The sequence below is a fragment of the Bradysia coprophila genome (genome assembly GCF_014529535.1).
Source record: "Bradysia coprophila strain Holo2 chromosome IV unlocalized genomic scaffold, BU_Bcop_v1 contig_5, whole genome shotgun sequence".
NCBI lineage: Eukaryota > Metazoa > Arthropoda > Insecta > Diptera > Sciaridae > Bradysia > Bradysia coprophila.
In genome coordinates this window covers 3081922-3102622 of record NW_023503374.1, presented here as the reverse complement: position 1 = coordinate 3102622, position 20701 = coordinate 3081922, and the positions used below count along the sequence as shown (strand labels likewise).

The window sequence follows — 20701 nt, the reverse complement described above, 5'->3', positions numbered from 1 at the left end:
GTCAGTCTCTTACATTCTTGTAAAATATTCAAAACGAGGCTACTCGGTCAGTCTCCCAAAGTCCAACGAAAAATAATACGAGAAAGACCACTCGTTCAGTCTCTTTTACATTCTCGTAAAATATTCAAAGCGAGACCACTCGGTCAGTCTCCCAAAGTCCAACGAAAAATAATCCAAGAAAGACCACTCTGTCAATCTCTTACATTCTCGTAAAATATTCAAAACGAGACCACTCGGTCAGTCTCCTAAAGTCCAACGAAAAATAATCCGAAAAGACTACTCGTTCGGTCTCTTGTATTCTCGTAAAATATTCAAAAATATTCAGTCTCATACTGCCTCACAATAAAAATTCCAAAAAAGACCACTCGGTCGGTCTCAAAAGTCTCGTAAAATATTGAAAAAGAGACCACTCGGTCAGTCTCGTTCAGCCAAAGTTCAACAATCATCAAAGAAATGAAATATTGAGAATGAAATGAGACTGAAAACATAATGAGACTGAAACGAGACCGTTGATCATGCTCATTTTACGGTCTCACTGAGACCTAAATTTTCACCGGGGACAAGAGACCTCACGACCCAACTAACCGAATTCGAATTCTCACATTGATTTTGGACTAAAAATACACAGATTTCCCATATGGAAAAAGAAACCCTGGGTCAAAGCCTTTAAAAATGTCAAGGTAACGCAGACGGCCAATACCCTTTCCAGCAACCTAACTATATTCATTAAGGTGGTAAAAATACAACGTAGCGTTTGCGTTTTACATGTAAAATTAGAAATTAGTCATTAGTTCATGCATCTACAAACAATAGTATTTTGCATAACAAGGGGCGAAAGTAAAAAAATTCAAACGTGTGAAGTTTGCAGCCCGCGCCGCAGGCAAGGGCGGCAATCACACGATTTGAATTTTTTTACTTTTGCCCCGAGTGATGCATACTATTTTTTATGCCAAATACTGCGGAAGATTTGTATTTTCGGTCCGAAACAAAACATAATTTTAATTAAACTGTTGAGTTATCAACAAAATTTGCTGTAGAAACACCAAAATGCCGAAAAGCGCGGGGGTCCAGTGGGCGGCAGCCCCCTGGTATAAAAATAAAAACAATTTAACAAATGAAATTACTGTAAACATACATTCACTTGCTCACAAAACATTTGGCTATCGTCAACACAACACTACACTCAATGCGTACTTTCAATCAAGTGAACATGTGTTTTCGAGACATATGAGGACCGAAAGTAAAATGATGACAGTGACATTTACTTTCGGCCCGCAAATACGCAAGCCCACGGGGCGAAAGTAAAATGATGACAGTGACATTTACTTTCGGCCCAAGGCCTGAATTTTTTTACTTTCGGTCACCATTTGAGGACCGAAAATACAAACTTTCGCAGTATTTGGCATAAAAAGAATTTTGACAGCGTCAAAACGAAATTTGTTTGCTAAAGAGAGTTTTGATACGGCCAATTTATTAGATGTGCAAAAACACACCACCTTTGTCGACTTGACGTATTATAATTCATCACATCAATATGGCAACGATTACTTATCATCAAAATAGGTGTAGTGTGTCACGCCAGTACCAACATGCATGTAACCTCGCCCATGTTGAACCTTGTAAGAAAATAACATAATCCGATGACAGCTTTCGCACTAACTACGTCAGTCACGATCTCAGCTGTCAGACATGTCAATCGATTGAAGTTAAAGATAATTTAACGCAAACTTAAGTGGTGGCTACGTTGACAAGTACTGTATAATGAACATGATGTATGAAGATCATATACACAAGAAATCTGGCATGAAGTGTGAGAAGCTTCTTAAATCAGTTAATTTTGTTTTGTTGGACATTTTGCAGGGAATCAGTGCTAGTAAATGTCAATCAGATAAATACTCCGTTTTTGCTTGTAAGATACATACGCGAATGATTCGATGTCGAATTTTCCATCGCGATCTCGCCATTAAGTATGCTCATTTTAACTTACGAATTTTTAAGTCCTTGTATAAGATCATACCAACGTCAACGGTAATCCCCTGCGAATGTACACGATATATCAAACGAAGAAAATATAAATTGCACTGATGTTCGCAGTAATCTGCAAATACAATCAGCTTTCAATTTAACGCTTGAACTAAAGCAATTACTTTAAATTGTGCTTTATGCAAATTATCCTGTCATGGATTTTTATTTCCAGTCAGAATATAATTAAAGGTGTTCCTGCTGAATTAAAAAAAAGCTTCGCGTTTCGATGTATATAATATGGTGCTATACGATAAATCGGTTGGAACGTTCATATCTCTTCATTCTGTGCGCACTAATGGCATATCTCCAACCGTAATCATCATGCAATTTATTTACGTATATCCATAGAGATGGTAGTAGGTTCAACATAAAATAGATTTATTTCGATGGAGTACGTTTATTTTGAATCACATAATGCATAAATTCAGGGTGTACTTCAATGTTGTGTTAAGGCTCAACCTACATTCTCCTACACTTCTATATCCTTCTATGAGAATGTATCCGGTGATCTATCCTAAAAATGTAGCTGCAAACCAGGGACTAACGTAAGGATTTTCCCGTGGGTGGGATTTCGACGAAAAGGCGCAAAAATGACTTCCTAATTCTTACTTAGAGGCGCCAAAAACAATGATTAAAAAAAGTCGAATTTTTCCTAGGGAGATTTGAAACACATTTTCCTTCCACTTCTGAGCCCTTCTTCTGGTGAAAAAGCCCGCGTTTGTTTTGTTGTCATTTAATTTGATTTCCTATTTTGCAGAATAATTTGAGATCTTACCAATGGCATGCAATTTCTTGATAATTTTGCCATTTGGCAAAACAGATTTGCAGTAATCATCTTTTCACAAAGAACGTGACTTACGTTACAATCAAATCTGAAGTGAATATGTAATAAAGGGTAGCACTCAGCACGCTTCCTTATGGGACTACTGCTAGGATATGAGCTAGATATCCTAGATTTCTGACAATTTGGTACAAAGACCGTTTTTGTGGAAATGATTGAACAATTTTAATAAGATAGAAAGGAAACTTTCGAAGGAACATTTTGTGTATTAGACTCTTATGCCATGCACTATCAGAGGCCTTCTCTATGTCAAATGTGAACAATCCTGTAGAGTTTTTCTTATTTAGAGCTTGTTGGATATGATTAGCTAAGATTTTGCTGATGGAGTTTGGCAGGCTAATTGGTCTGTAGTTGCTAGCACCTGATGTATCCTTAAGGAATGAAGACTGCTTTTGCAATTGCTAACCAGCCTAGTAATTTTCCACAGTTGGTTAGAGTAATTTTTCAACTGTGAAAGTCGGTCGTTCCACCTTTCCTTATTGAAGAATTTAAATTGAGCTTTGATCAATTTGTTCAGATGGTTAATTTTCTTGTCAATACTGAGGACATGGTTTCGCTGCCACTGTCGATTTTTGTAATTTCTAACTGATATTAACTTTAATATCGTGTTGTCTAGAGTCGGCGAGTGGTCGACAGTCTTGTACACAGGAATTCTTAATCAAATCATCAATCAACGACTTGGAATTTAAGTGGTATGGATCTGTCTACCTCCTGACTGTTACGCTAAAACCAACTTGTCACGAACTAAACGAAAACTAAACTAAAACTAATCGAAAACTTGGAATAAAATCAAAGTACTTTTTACGTTTTTGTAAAAATTTATAGTGTGGTCAAAATTGAATTCGTGGATGGGAATTCAAAAGGCGCGGGTGGGAAAATTCCCACCCACGATGTTCCTTAGGTTAGTCCCTGCTGCAAACGTTATGGTACGAATTCGGTATGAATTATTTGGTTAACCACGATTACTGACTCCTAAATTTGTCAGGGAGCGCGACAGCAGTCTGATATCATGAATATGAAAGAGTGATATATACGACAAAGTCGAATATTCGTCGGACAAAAAAACCTGTGTTGGTAACACTGATTTTGAGCTAGTGTTGTATGGGGACAATCTAGCGTCATCTAGCGTAGCTTCATTTAACTATGAAATTTAACAAGGAATACTAGCTGAAAGTAGTAGATTTGGAACTTTTTATTTTGGTAAATGTAACGTTTATAGCTCGAGCCGTAGGCGATTTAAATCACTATCAATGTCATTTGCAACGTCAAATAAACTGTCATTTTCATCCAGCTCAACCTCAAAGTTCGAAAAATGTATTTGAAATTTTAATTTTGACTAGTTTGCAACGCATTGCTTGTTTGCAACGCGTTGCTAGTTTGACATTAATTTCAGGTAATGTGAGAATCAACCGCTATTTGAAAATGATCTATTTATAATAGACTGAGCAACTTCTCTCCTTATATATAAGACCGTTGACAAGAATCGGGCAGCCATGATGTTTCTCTAATACGACCCACATAGTTTTTGTCGGTTTTTGTTAATTTTTAATTAGTTTAAGATTAATAGCCCTGCCACACAATATGATTGACACACACACAATCAATATTTCCATACATTTTGACAGAAAAGTCACAATTTTGGCAAAAACTTTACAAGTGTTACCACCCTTTACATGTTAAAGTGTAATCTAAAAACCCTAGGTTTTCAGTCAAAGGAGTAATATACTTACTTACTTACTTAGGCGGGCACTACAACCTACAACCAACGTTCTCCAGTCGCTCACTCTTAGTACTTTTAGATCAGACTCAATTGCATCTTTCCATCTCGCTCTTGGTCTTCCTGGTCTGTGTCTTCGATCGGGATTTGTATTTGGCAGTTTCAGTGGTACACGTTCCTCGTTCATTCTTTGTACATGACCGAGCCATCTTAATCGATTGATTTTGATGAATATGACTATATCAGGCTCCTTGTAAAGCTGATACAGCTCATGGTTGTATCTTCTTCTCCAGTTGTCGTTCTCATTGACACCTCCAAAAATTGATCAAAGAATTCTCCTTTCAAAAACCAAAAGTGTCTGTTCGTCACTTTGTGTCATGCACCAAGCTCCTATCCATATGCTACAACCGGTCGAATCAGCGATCTGTACAATTCGCACTAAGGGTTGCGATTGAGTGTTTTTGATCGGATGAGTTTTTGAAGACTGTAGTAACTCCTGTTACCAAGCGTTACCCTTCTACGTATTTCCTCTCCGATGCTATTATCACTATTGACCAGCGACCCAAGGTATGTAAAGCTGTCGACAGTCTCGAAGTGTTTTCCATTCACCTCCAGCGTATGGTTCGTTGATCTGCCCTCAGACAATGAAGTTGTCATGTACTTGGTTTTACTGACCTTACATAATAAATCTTATATTCACCCGAAAGTCGGCATCCCTATTCCTTGAGGGTCTGCGATACCTTCAGTGTTTATATACTTTGGTGTAACGTTGCCTAACACTGCTGTAGACTTCTCTTTCAATTTTAACGCGCAAGTAGCTCACAATCAGTGTTACCAACATAGGTTCGTTTAGCTTATGCCTATCCTATAATATGTCATGTCTTTTATATCTCTGCTACATATGACTTAACGGTGTTTTTAAAGTAAACGGCTTCAAACCTTATCACCCGTTAACTTGAAGCACACCTCGAGCTGTTTGCAATTGGCGTTTTTTTTATAAATATTCTCCTGTAACGCCTTTCCGTTATGTTATAGAATAGAATCTTACTCATGAATAACAATAAACTTTAAATATTCTTCTCTTCCAAATAAATATTATCAAATATCAATAACAGCGGGAAAATATAAATCTTAAGTTGAGTGTTTTATTAAATTTATATTCAAAATTATTCTAATGATCCAGCAATTGAAAATCTCCAAACAAAGACATCTTCTGCCGTTATGATTTCCTTTGTCATACCCCCGAACATGATAATAATGATATTCTGTTCGCTTTAAAAATCTAAATTCAAATAAAGTTCTTCTGACGAAATGAAAATTTTTCCTCCAATAAAAACAAAATGGAACTGTAACGTCTTCCCGACTGTATAAATCTCATCAATAATTCGACTGCAAGGGCAAGATTTTAATCAATTCTTCAATTATTTTCAACCAAATAAACAATTGAAAATGCTCCACTGGAATATTTAGTCCCTTCTCGTTTGTAGTATGCCGGGCAGAATGTATAGCATCAAAAGGATTTTCGTACCACCATTGTGATGAGATATAATACTGTTTTATTTGAAGGAAAATTTCTTTTCGGATTATTTCACATGCATCATTGAAAGAAGGAACTTAATATTCAACGGAGGTTCTTTTTTCTCAAAAGTTGGTATCATTGCTTGATATCAATGGGAATTAAAATTCCTCGGGATTATAGGTTTAGAACACATAATGCGACTATGATTTTTATGAAACTACAGGTATTACATGAAGGTTGTCTTAAAGAAAAGTTCGGTCGATCTGTGAGTTTTTCAAGCTTAACAGTGGTTTCCTAATACTTATGAACAAGAGGAACAATTACGTCCATTTTTAGACCCGTACGAAGTACTGGGGTCTTATAGGTTTACGCATACGTTTTAACACGTCGAATTGGACTCCCTGAGTAAGGGGAAACCTATTGTGGTTGTCTAGAGATGCCAAATCAGTGAAAAAAAAAATGTCCGTCTGTCCGTCTGTCTGTCTGCACGATAACTTGAGTAAAACGCATCCGACTTTGAAAATTCTTTTTTTTCCCGTTTGGTAATGTCAAAAGACAGGCTAAGTTCGAAGATGAGTGATTTTGGATCGACCCCTCCCGAGCTGTGGCCCAATAAGTGCTTTACGGTTTTTCGAAGATATCTCCGGACATTTAAACGTTACACTTGTGATACGTCAAATAAAAGGTATTTACAATACCGGTCGACAAAAAAAAAGTTTATGGAAATCGGATGACCGACTCGTGAGTTAGAACCCTTGGTGTGAAACAGGCACAGGGCGGCAAGCAGTTTTTGCTTGTAGATCGGCCACATTTGAACATATTTAGTCTGTTTTAGCTTTATTAGATAGGTATTGACCGTACCATACAGGGAAAAAAAAGTTTTTGAAATTATGTCCTCCGGAGCGTGAGCTAGGTCTCTTGGAGTGAGCTCTTATCTGGCTACTCGGCCGTACAGTGAACGTGGAGTATTTTGTCAATATCTCGAGTAAATTTTGACCGAATTTCATGAATTTTTTTGTTTGAAAGGTATTAACGAATGTAAAGCGTCGGTAAAATTTCCGGTCTCCTAACAAAATGGCTGCCGGTGGCCATATTGGATTTTAATAAAAGTGATATACCTTGGGAAAAATGGTACTTAGAGAGTTTCTGTTAACATGGAAATAATTTGTTATGTGTGTGGGGTGTTTCAGGCATTCCATATATGGACATCTATATATATATCTATATTCACCTATATTGAGCTATATACAGTCATATAGAGCTATATAATAGCATATTCATCTGTGAAATGTTTATTTATAGGAAAATATAGGTAAATATAGCGGTATATAGCTGTTTAAATAGGAATTTATGAAAGTTGACTTCGAACGGGGCTGTCTACATTGCCTCCGGCAATTTATTTGTATATGCTAACAAGGCAATGAAAGATAATGGCGAATAGCTTTTCAGTAGAGAATGAAGTAAAAGAAATGAAGAGTTTCACAGTAAAGGCTTTTGATACGAATAGGTGTTTCGTACGGGTCGGCGTTAGCTATGTTTTTTAGTGTTGCTAGCAGATTTAAACCATTAATAACTCGATAAATATGCATAAGATCGTGTGTAAATATGTGTTCCACACCCCCAATATAACTTTTAAGTGGAATGGACTCACTAGAATTTTGAGCGAGTTATGAACGATTTAAATTTGCTTTCAGCACTGAAAAAAAAGTCCAGGTTTTTGGTTGTTCGATGCCATATCGAAAGAAAAAAGTTCGCCTGTCAGTTCTCTAATTTGAGTAAAGCGCATCCGATTTGAAAATCCTTTTTTTTCAGTTTGGCAAAATGTCAAAAGGGAGGCTATTTCGAAGATATTTCCGAACATTTAAATGCTATACTTGTAATTGATATATCTAAAGAAAGATATTGACCAAATCGAAAACAAATTGATAGAAATCGAATGACCAAAGCAATCAGAAAAAAAAGAAATTTGTTTAACCGGATCATGAGGTAGGTGTAGGTCCCTCGGAGTGAGTACATATCTGGTTTCTCTGCCGTACTATAGGAAGGTACGAAGATACTATATCTCGAGTAAACTTTGACTGATTTTCATGTTTGTTATTATTATTTGAAAGGTATTGACGACTGCAAAGCGGCAATACTATTACCGGTTTCCTAATAAAATGGCCATGGCCATATTTGATTTTAGTAAAAGTGATGTATCTTGGTAAAAATGGTAATTAGAGAGTTTCTGTCAACAGAGAAGTAATTGGTGATGTGAGTGCGTAGTGTCATTTAGACTGTTTGAGAAGGTAATTTACACAAATACAGAATGCAACGTTTGAACTTTAGTGTGCCTCGAAACTAAATTTTCTTGTAGTATTTTCATTCTGTTACATTGTCTAATACAAATAAGTTCATAATTAAACTACTCAGTGTTTAATTGTTAATATCGGAAATTCATCTGAAACAGGCATCCCATTTATTGACGTTCATATAGAACTATTTACATCTATATTGAGCTATATACAACTACATTGACTTATATACATCTACATTAAGCTACATACAGCTACATAAAGCTATATACAACTACATGAAGCTATATACAACTACGTTGAGCTATATACAACTACGTTGAGATATATACAACTACATGAAGCTATATACAACTACATAAAGCTATATACAACTACGTTGAGCTATATACAACTACATGAAGCTATATACAACTACGTTGAGCTATATACAACTAAATGAAGCTATATACAACTACATTGACTTATATACAGCTATATAAAGCTGTACAAAACTACATCAGGCTATGTACAACTACATGAAGCTATATAGAACTACATGAAGATATATAAAACTACGTTGAGCTATATACAACTAGAGCACTGCGCCGTTCAGCCACGCCGAGACCGCCGCCGAAAAAGCACATCAGCCGGAACCGCCGCCGATACCCCTCTCAGTCGCCTCAGCCGTGTTAAAAATCGGCGGCGGAAGATGGCTTGTGAAAGTTTTGGTTTTAATACAGTTTGGGAGAATTTTGCAGCAATTTTTTTCGTTGGCTTACAAAATTGTGTACGCACCTGTGGACTGGTAGAGGGCAGTACAATAAAGTCATGAATGTACTACATGTGAAATGGTAAAACGTGCGCGTGTTGTAGTTGTAGTACGAGTGAGATCAGCTTAAACAGCTAAAGCGTTTGTTGAATGTTTGATTCCTTTTTTGAATGGAAGTGGTTTCGTCTAAGCCATATGAAACAAATATATCTGTAACTCACTTCTGACTTGCGTACTTCTATGAGATTTGATTCGATTGTAGCAATACAGGAGAACAAAAGTGAATATCGTCAGGTATTTTGATTTGGGACTCATTGTGGATTCCAAATGATTCCACACAAAATGTGTTTAACAAAAGAGGACCTAGATCAATTTCATTTCAGCTGGCGATCGCGTGCCTACCAAAAATTCCGAATATGAAATATTAGTCCTTTTTTGGTTAAACAAATTTTGTGTGGAATCATTTGAAATCCAAAACTAGTCCCAAATCAGTAAACCTAACGGTATTCACTTTTCTTCTACTGTATTTAAATTTTGTTATTCAGCCGACTGAGCCGGCTAGCCGCCATAAATATCATACTAGCCGGCCGCCGAAGGGTGTCGGCTACGTTTTAGCCGCCAACTGTCCATCGGCTGAACGGCGCAGTGCTCTATATACAACTACATTGACTTATATACAGCTATATAAAGCTGTACAAAACTACATCAGGCTATATACAACTACATGAAGCTATATAGAACTACATGAAGATATATACAACTACGTTGAGCTATATACAACTGAATGAAGCTATATACAACTACATTGACTTATATACAGCTATATAAAGCTGTACAAAACTACATCAGGCTATATACAACTACATGAAGCTATATACAACTACATTGACTTATGTATATAGGTAACTACATGTATGTAACTACATCAAGCTTTATACAACTACATGAAGCTATATAGAACTACATGAAGATATATACAACTACGTTGAGCTATATACAAGTACATGAAGCTATATACAACTACTTTGAGCTATATAGAAACATAAAGCTATATAGAACTACGTTGAGCTATATACAACTACATCAGGCTATATACAACTACATTATGCTATATACAACTACATGAAGCTATATACAACTACGTTGAGCTATATGAAGCTATATTTAGCTGTTAAATGTTCATTTTTATAGGTTAATATAGTTAAATATAACGGTATATAGCTATTTATAAAGAAATTTATTAAATTTGACTTCGTACCGGTTGTTAATATTGTTGTAAGCAATTAAAATGAGAGACAGTTTATGAAGCAGTTTAAATGAAGCAGTCTAAATAAATGAAGCGATTTATAGAGGCGCACTGCGAAGTTTCAAGGTATAAGACTTATATAGGCAATAAGCTATGATGCGCGCACTTATGGATCCCGCCTTGTGTTTATATTTACAGACGACTTCTGATTTTTCTTGTCGATTTGATTTTCTTGGTATTTCACTAGAATGCCAATTTTTGGATGAATCAGCACAAAATGCTTCAAACGTTGCATACAGTTACGGAGATTTTACAGAAAAAGCAGAACATCTTCTCCAAAGTTCGCTCAAATCCCTTTTTCAAAATACATCTTCACATTTCACATTAATAAAATATATTCGAAAGCAGGTAACCATTAAAAAAATAATAAATAATTGCAAACCTTACATGTGCCATAACATTCGACGAAAGGTTTTCACATCAAACACATTACATGGTTGTATCCTGATGTTAACATTTTACATTTGGATTGCATTTATACAGGAGGAAAAGATTGAATATGCCATTTCCGGTTAACATATAAGGCTTCACATACATTCCACACGATCGAAATGTTGCAAACTATAATAAAGGTGACGACGACACACATGATGAAAAGTGTGGATACATCGTATCGTGGTGCCATCAAGACTTCAAATGAAAATAAAAGAAAGATAAAGGAAATGAGGTAGTTTTCATATTGCTTCGATGACGGAAAAAAGGGAATAAAAAAACGTTAAGAAAGACAAAGAGTGGAAAAAAAATGTTCTAACAGAAAATGAGATATTTTTCTTTTGACGCTTTGAACTGTGTGTACGTAGAGAATAAACGAAATACTTACACAAAGGGGGGACGAGGATAATATATAAATTTCTAGGTTTTCTTTTTTGTTTTCTACGACTTGTGTTCCGCACCACCTGTCATATAAATCAGCATTACTATAATTTTTATTAGAAAAAAAAGGGAAAAAAGCATAAAAATAAAATTACACGTAAAATTAATTATAATATTATCAAGTTGGTCGTTAAATTAAAAATTTATAGACAAATGGTAATTTGGAAATGTTTTAATTAATTTCAACGTTGTATCTTATCACAATTTTTCAGTTGAAAGTAATTACCACCACCGAAAAAGCTTATAATTTTCATATTTTGTGTGTGTGTCTGTGTTGTGTACAATATTTATTTCGGTCTAAGCAGCAGGCTCTTATGCTAAAATGCGGGCAATATATTTTCTTCTCCGTTTTATAACGTGAAAATATGGTCAATAAAGCTTGAAACGGAAATTTTATTCCTTCAGTTAATGATTTATGCGGATAGCTGTTTTAATATTTTAATTTTTTTACGAGCTGTGTGTTTTTGAACGTACATACAGAGGGATTATTTTGAAAAAACAGCTTACCGAAGTTGGACCGACTTTTTAGTGGAATCATTTTTATGAGCCTCAGACACGAATTGAACCATTAAATCCGAAACCACTTTCATAATATATTTTAACATAGCCCAATACACCGAGAGCGAAGCCAGAGAGAAGTACACACCGTGTGTGTATTGGGCTATTTTAAACATAGTTTCAATGTAATAGATGAGAACGTCACAACCGATTCATTTTTTACCAATACCAACTGTTTCATCGTATACAATATCAGTCAAAAACACTCAAAGAGTAAAAGTGACGCAAGTCCCTGGTCATACTTCCAAAACAACTGATAACGCTGTAGGTGACGCATTCTGCGCTTGTACGCAAAAATTGTCAAAGTAAAAATTAGGCCAAAAAAATCTAGAAAAAAAATTTTGCGTCAAAAAGTGGCGAACATACTTTTTCCGAAAAAGTGTTTTCCCGACGTTTCAGAAGATACTCTATACGAATCTGCAATTAAAAATTTAGGAACTAATCTCACTTATATCGAAAATAACCCGAATCCATCGAAAAATCCGATGGAAGTTAGTAAGTGCCAGATGATGCATCTCTCATCCCAAAATTTAGGAACCAACCTTGGAACACCTCACTTATATCGAAAGTAACCCAGATCCATAGAAAAATCCTATGGAAGTTAGGAAGTGCCAGATGAATCATCTCTCATCTCAAAATTTAGGAGCCAACCTTGGAACACCTCACGTATATCGAAAGTAACCCAGATCCATCGAAAAATCCGATGGAAGTTAGGAAGTGCCAGAGGAATCATCTCTCGTCACAAAAAGTTAGGAACCAACCTTGGAACACCTCACTTATATCGAAAATAACCCAAATCCATCAAAAAATCTGATGGAAGTTACGAAGTGCCAGAGGAATCATCTGTCATCTCAGAATTTTTGTAACTCTTTGTCACTCTTTTCCTGTACAACTGATTCACAGCTAATTTAAAACTCTTTCCGTATGTAAGGCTTGATTTACACTTACAAAAGAAACCACTCCGTTTTGCCTCCGTTTAGCTAAACCACTCTCCCTTTCTATCGTTTAACGTGTAAACGGAGTGCTTTTTTCGTAAGTGGAAATCAAGCATAACTTCTTCCAAGAAAATTTAACTTTTCATTTTTCTGTCACTGACGATACAGTGACCAGAATTGAAAGTGGTTTTGGATTCTAGAGTTCAATTCGTGTCTAAAGCGCACATAAAAATGATTACACTAAAAAATCGGTCCGATTTCGGTAGGCTGTTTTCGAAAGAATCCCTCACAATACTTATGCAACCCATACAACTGCTAATAATTACCCAAATGAATATATTTAGGATGCATCTGAATTCATAAAATGGCGTTAATTCGATTCAACGTTAATTGAAACATTCGTTCAAGCAATTTAGGAATGTTTGACGCTACATTTTTCAATACTACAGCGATGCATACATGCTCAGTACAGTCATTTTCGCTTCCCAATATCAATACCAACAATGTTGGTCCACCATTTATGGGATCGTTATTTATCATAAGATCGATTTCGTTTATTTGAGGTCGATACAATGTTCGGGATATTGGGTGGTTCTAATGACCTGTGATAGAATTAATTGTTGGCATTGCAGACTTAATGTATTTGCCTTGGCTTACATAAATAGTGGGTTTTTCGTGTAGATAGAGGTTTAGAAGCGAATTACACATTTATGAAAAGCAGCTTATGCAATAATAACCTAACCGACTTGAATTTATATTGATTAAACACATGCATTATCAATACAGTAAACCACTGGCATTGCTGTTGCACACTATGTGTACAATACGGGTTCAGTTCACCGATGGAAAATAGTAGATTCCTTCCTGTTTTGAACATTTTCATTTTGACGTAAATTTAACGGTAGATTGCAGCTTACGGTAGATCCTACGTAAATGATTGTACGGGATATTCCCTTTAATTAACTAGTCTTTACTTCCGATTCAACCCAATTTACTTCGTGAGCTTTCAACTGTTTAAGCTGCATCTTAAAGTATAAAATGAATCGAAACATTTCGTTGCATTAATTCAAGTCGATCCCAAAATTTTCTTTCGTACCAAAAATTTCATTAAAACAAACGCGAAACGCTGCACAGCATACACAATATACATTAAAAGCGTCTCACCCCGAACCATATTCTCCGATGAAATGTGAACACACACAAAAAGCCACCATTTGACAAAAATTACAAAACAACAAACAGCAACAAACTCAATAAAAATACTTTCCCAGAAACTAACCATTTCAATTGTATTTCCACGTCCCTGGGTGTAATATAAAAATCCAACGAAAATCGATAAACATTCCGCCAACTACAGAAGATATCTGGGAAAACAAAGCGTTGGCAAACCCCTTAGTTTGGCAAGAAAAGCTGCATTGATTGCTTTAGTTTTCGAAAACAGTCTGCAGTTCTCCAAAAAAAGATAATAAAAAGAAATAGTGGATTAGGGCATAAGTTAAAGGAATCAATGGGATCACTTGTGTAGCATTGTGTATATATAACACTCGCATACGTATACGTATGATGTACAAAAAAATACTTTGGAAGCTTTTGTTTCACCAGCAGATATGTGAAATTGTGAACGAAATTATATTCCGAATGCATCTGGTGTATTTCCAAAGTGAAATTTAGAATTTTACAGTACCGATAGATGAATATGAGCTTGAACATGAGTGTATGCACATTTCTGTCAAGATTACTATAAAAAAGCAATCAGTCCGATGGGAATTCAAATAAATGTATAAAATGCATCTAGCCATATATGCAGCTCAACAGCACGATGATGCCACTTTAACAATATGCAATAGTTGTAACTTATTTAGTTTCAATATACAACACATCGGTACATTCGTACGTAATATCCGATTTGAGAGGAGGTTTGATGTATATCAATTTGAATAAATTTTAAATTTGTTTATCAATTGATTTTCTCCCTCGTTTTATTGGATATTTATCGCTGATATTTGTTTCACATAAATGCATATTGCACAGCACCAACAACAAAATGGTGTAAATTGAAATATATTTTTTCTGGAATTGAGGGAGCTGTTGGATATGGTCGAAAATCAGTTGGAATAACGGTGGCAACGGAGTGCAGAATATAGGTTCCAGAAAAAGTAAAAATAATTGTTTTTTGGAGCAAAGTATCTAGAAACTGAGAGGAACACAAACTCTCACCGCGGATCATAACTTTTACGGAACCTGACTTTCGGGTGAATATAAGATTTGTTGCGTCCCTGACGTTTGGCGTAATAGTGTTGTCGGAACTGCTAAATAAAATAAAATTTTCTGGTGGTGGAAAACTGAGCGTATATCCTAGTCTATGGCACATTATTTAAAATTTTTTCGTCAAATTAGCGAAGAAGTCATTGGATAACCAAATTGCAAAAGGATATAGGCACAAAAAGTTTTTTAACGTATTCACTACCCCTTCATATTTGAGATTTCATAGATTTTCATGGAAAACTCGGAAAATTGATGAGGAAAATGGAGAAATTGAAAAGCGTTTGGTCATACAAAAAAAGTATGAACCTTTACCTTTCGTTTAAGCCCCATATCGACAGTTTAGCATTGACAGACGCTTCACAATAATTCATTGAAGTGACCCTTACACTAAAATCTTTGGTGAGGAGTTGTGAGTGGTGGGGTGGGGTTTTTTGAGGGGTGTTAATCTTTTTGGACTCAGGCTACCAATATTAATCACTGGTCCAAAGCGCACCATTCTACTATAAAGTGAACTAAATAGCCTCAATACAAACAACACACACTCTACGGATAATAGCGGCAGAGTCGAAATTTTGCTTGATTTTTGCAAGTGGTTCCAGGTGGTTCCGGGTGGTTCCCGTGGTCCAATCGAAAAGTGATGTATGGAAGGTGCCCCTTATTTTTGATAATGAACAAGTCGTCCATACATCATTTTGTCCTAAAACTTAAAATTTAGCCGATATAATTTTGGGTCATTTCACTCTGCCGCTATTATCCGTAGAGTGTGTGTTGTTCGTATTGAGGCTATTTAAAGTGAACTATTTTTATGCTAAGAACCTCTACTATGCGTTGGTTAGTATTGAGTTTTGGCAAGTAATCTAAAAATAGTAGATTACATACCTGTGCGGAAAATAGTTGTTTTGAAGAGTTTGGAGTCAAACACACGAGTCAAAACAACGATTTCCGCACAATTATGTAGTTTAATTTAACTCTTAAGTGCGGCGAAAGTGAATTTTCGCAGCACATATGAGGAATATTGAATTTACTTTACTAGTGAGGTAATGTGGCCTTTCTTTCACTAGTGAAGACCATTTCCTTCGCTCGTAAAGTAAAACGCCATACTTTACACGTGAATTAATTTGATATCTCGTATCACGATGAGTAAAAGTACCTCGGGCCGAAGCCCTCGGATACTTTGTATTACTCATGGATACGAGATATCAAATTACTCAGGCCATACTGGCCATACTGGGCGTTCGGGCGATTCCCGAAGGGCCTTTTGCCTTAGTCAGGCGAAGTCCCGACGAGGCCTTTTTTGAATTTTAACCATTTATTGTTTAAACAAATGACGAACATAGACAAAATCTTTAATTTCCTATCGAAATTTTACTACTGAGGCCTTTCAGTTAATTCTTTCTTCAATTTCCAATCAAAATTTTCTTACTGAAAAATTTTTCTCAATTTTTTCTTTGTTTCCCAATCAAAATTTTTCCACTGAGGCCTTTCTGTTTGTTTTCTAGAAATGTCTCAGTAGGAAAATTTCGATTGAAATCGAAGAAAAATCAACAGAAAGGCCTCAGTAGGATATCTAAGAAAAAATTAACAGAAAGGACTCAGTAGGAAATCGATGAAAAATTGAGAGAAATGCCTCAGTAGGAAAAGTTTGTTTGGAAATCGAAGAAAAATTAACAGAAAGGCCTCAGTAGGAAATCGAAAAAAAAAATTGAGTGAAAGGCCTCAGTAGAAAAATTTCGATTGGTAATTGAAAAAAATGAACGGAAAGCCCTCTCCAAATCAAAATTTATGTACTTTCACTAGCGAGCGAAGTGACCGCCCGTGACCGATGTTAACCAGTGAAATAAATGCCCGCCCGCCCGATGCCTGACAATTTTTTGACGCCCGCCTGATGCCCGCCCATTTTCTTTTCAAGTTTTTGGCGCCCGCCTGACGACCGCCCATTTTTTTTTTTGAGGCGACCAAAAATTGTTCAGTAAGCCTTGTTTATGCAATATTATCAAATCAACACAATCAAATTAAAACACAACTGCCGATTATGCAATGTTCTATCGCTATTGGTCGATTTCATCGATTCATCGATTTCGTCGAATTTAATTTGCTTGCTCCTTCTTTGTATGAATTGTATCCAAACAATATGTTGTTTTTGAGAAATTTATTGAGCCCGCTCTAGCCCGACGCCCGATTAATTTTCGATGCCCGCCCGAGATATAGTTGCCCGATGTCATGCCCGGAAAATTTAGACCCGCCCGTGCCTGGTGCTATTGGGCGAGAGTGGGCATCAGGCGGGCCAAATTTTTGGGCTGCCCGCACAGCTCTATTTGCACCGCCAAATCGCTGCGCCCTAGGAAAATGTCTAAATTGTCCATGTGATGTGGCGGAACTAAGTGATTCACTTACACTGTGGAAATTACACAATATTAATCAGTCATACGAATCGAGGGCCTAATTGGAAAAAGTCGCGCGAACGCAAGGGCCTTTTGATTTTTTCCCCGAGGGGCTTTTTTGAGCCAGTCCGGGCCTGAAATTACTTCACCGGTCTGTGGTCAACGTTATAAACATTATATGCATCCGGATTCGCTTACCTTCCTTACTGACAAATGCTGTTTTAGGTACTAAATGTGTGTGTTTACCGATGGGAGATAATAGTAAATTCTAACAAGAGCAAAGTTTGTGATCAGAGCGAAGCAAGCGATGCAATTTCGATCGAGTCGGAATTTCCTATTTTCAGCCCTCGGTAAACACAACGATTTCCAAATGAGCGAGGTGTGACTTACCGCTTTTCACAAAACACAAAACATCCATTCACCACACCAATTTTTAAAACATAAACAAAATGACAGTTGAAATGAAAAATGTCATATTGAGGGAAAAAATAAGGTAAATCCCACCGCACAAATGACATAGTAATTTATTCAACAAGTTTCGAAAAGAGGTTGTTGTTAGAATTACATCGTGTGACGAAAACTACTTTCGAAATGAAAACTTCGCCAAATTTTTTTTTATTTAAATTAAATAAATGACCGTGTATAAGTATCTCAAATAAACATGACACGAAACATTTCATGCTAAACAATGCTTGAAAATCAAACCATTTTCAATTATTATATAGAAAATGGTTTAATTTTCAAGTTTTGAATGTCTACCGGTGCAAAAATATCAACTTCTTCTCGTACTTTTTCAGCTGATGTAATCATAGAAACCCAGATTTTCAAGTAATCATTCATAGCTGTGAGTATTTAAATCGGAAAATTTAATTTTGTGTCGGTTCTTTTGTGTAATAATTAGTTGTTTTTTATAAATAAATTAGTGGCAATAAACGAGTCTGTGCAATTAAAACTTTCAATTCGGCTGTGTCTAAATTCTCAAAACATAGTCAATGTTCCAGCAGACATTCTGCATGACTGCATATTTTCGTGTTGTAATTTTTCCATTTATTTCATCAGTTATCTGATTCATTCATGGCCAATTTATTCCGAATTTTATCAATTTATCAATAGTGACGAAAAGTACTTTAGTTTTCGTCACTAGTGGCGAAAAGTAGTTTACTTTACGTAACTAGTGACGAAAAGTAACACCACTAGTGAATCAATGAAAAAAAGACCCTTCATACGTCACCCAAATAAGGCATGAGAGAGAAGGTTCACTTTTCGCAGCGCCGTTGCAGAAATACCTATTTTGCGCCTTAGGACCAAAATTCGATATTTCTCGTCACCCCAACTTCGATCGAAAAATCCAATTTTTTTGGTACTACCGTTCAGAGTGTTGTATTTGCGACCGTTACTTTGTCGTAAGCAGAATGTTGTAGAGCATTTAGTTAAGTGAATTCCAGTGCAAATCGGTATTCATCAACCTACTTCCATGCATATACCCCTCAGTTTTCATACTCCATTCGTGAAACTCAATTATCCGTTGGCTGTCGGCCCGCACACCACCCAATTTTCGTACATTTTGCAATAATTTTTTAACATTTTGATCAATCATGAGCTCTCTGTGAATGTATACTGACACGTCGTTGAATGAAAATCATTCCAAACTTATATACTTTCAGAGTTTCATCACCCAGTTCAGCTTATAATAAAACAGAAAATTGTTGGTAATTTGAAATCGACTTTCCTTGAATGTTCTCACTCTGGAGCCCGGTACTATTACCTAACATAATCAAAATAAGCTCTTGCAGTTCTCACACACAAAAAAATCAGCTTTGTCATTAACAAATCATTTTCGCAAAGCTTTTCATCCTGCGAATATCTATAATCAACGGAAAAAAATTGCATGCGGGCGCACCTACAACATTTAACTTAGTTTTTTTTTTGCAACGTTCGATGTTTATATTTTCCATATCCAATTCTCCCAGTGCAAGAAAAATGCCACGGAAAAAATATATATTTTTCCCAGTCGCACCCAATTCTCCCAGTCGCACCAAAAAAACGAGCCATAGAACAGCTTGCTGTGACGGAGCCCCGTACGAACCCGTATATCTATTGCGTATGTGACCCTAGTGCGTCTGTCGCCCCACTTTGACCGTAAGCCTATTGCACCCGTTAATGTAGTTAAAGCAAAATTATTATGAAATGTGGACATCTTAGAAATTGCGTACAGCGCGATTACGAAGCCCCGTGCGACGTTCCTTTCAAGTGTAACAAAAATATAGGGCCCTAGTAGCGGTTTAAAATTTTTGTCAAGAACATTCTATTCGGTGTTCGATTACCTTTCAAATAAAACAAAAATTACGAAAAACGGATGAAATTTACTCTTGTCATATGCAAAATACACATAGGGCCGAGTAGCCTTTCACTTTATGGCCCTAACTCACGGTCCACTCACCCGATTAAAAAAAAAAAACTTTTTCCTGGATTGGTATTGACAATACCTATCATTTGCTGTGTCTTTTACGTTTCCATCGTGTATTTTGCCATAGATATCCCCAAAAGACCTTAAAACACTTAGGCGGCCCTAACTCACGAAGGGTCGACCCGAATATGCCCATCTTCGAACTATTTCGACTATCTTTCAGAAAAAAAAATTGAAATCGTGTTGGATTTACTCAAGATATCGACGTGACGGACAGACGGACAGACAAAATTTTTATTGCGGATTCGTCATCTATGAACATAGGCAAACACTTTGCCATTACCGTCTGCTTCGAATTCCATCAATTACATACGGTATCGTAATCCTATGAGCCCCTTTGTACTTCGTACGGGGCTAAAAACTTTGCTTTTCCAACTGATGGTACACGGTTGTGTATAAGAGTATAGAACAATTTTGGTTTTTCGGCTCTCGTATGTACGTATTTCTCGCCAACACTCTCTTTGGTATGTGTTAGATTATATATCGGTAGCCCATCGTCTATACAAAATATTATTGAGCTGCACGCAATCTCTTTTCAACGAGATAAAGTTACATGCAGCTAAAATAGGATATACAGTCGTCTCTATCTTACAATTCATGGATGTTTGCTAGTGAAATTCTGGGCTTTTAGTCCCAGACGGATCTTTGACTGAAACGTTATTCCGGGGGGTTTAATTCTAAAAATAAACTTGTCAAAAAGAAAGGAAAAAAAACGATTTTTTTGTGTTGGATTATTTTGAAAAAATTCTCTTTTTTTTCTTTTTTGTAT

General features: G+C 36.2%; 1 long non-coding RNA gene across 1 annotated transcript; it reads left to right on the top strand.

Annotated features, from left to right (window-relative positions):
* Positions 1–826: 826 nt before the first annotated feature.
* LOC119071608 lies at positions 827–18752 on the top strand. The gene is made up of 3 exons (XR_005086691.1): positions 827–837; positions 17841–17844; positions 18663–18752. It is a non-coding gene; the product is annotated as an uncharacterized LOC119071608 (long non-coding RNA).
* The last annotated feature ends 1949 nt before the right edge of the window (positions 18753–20701 follow it).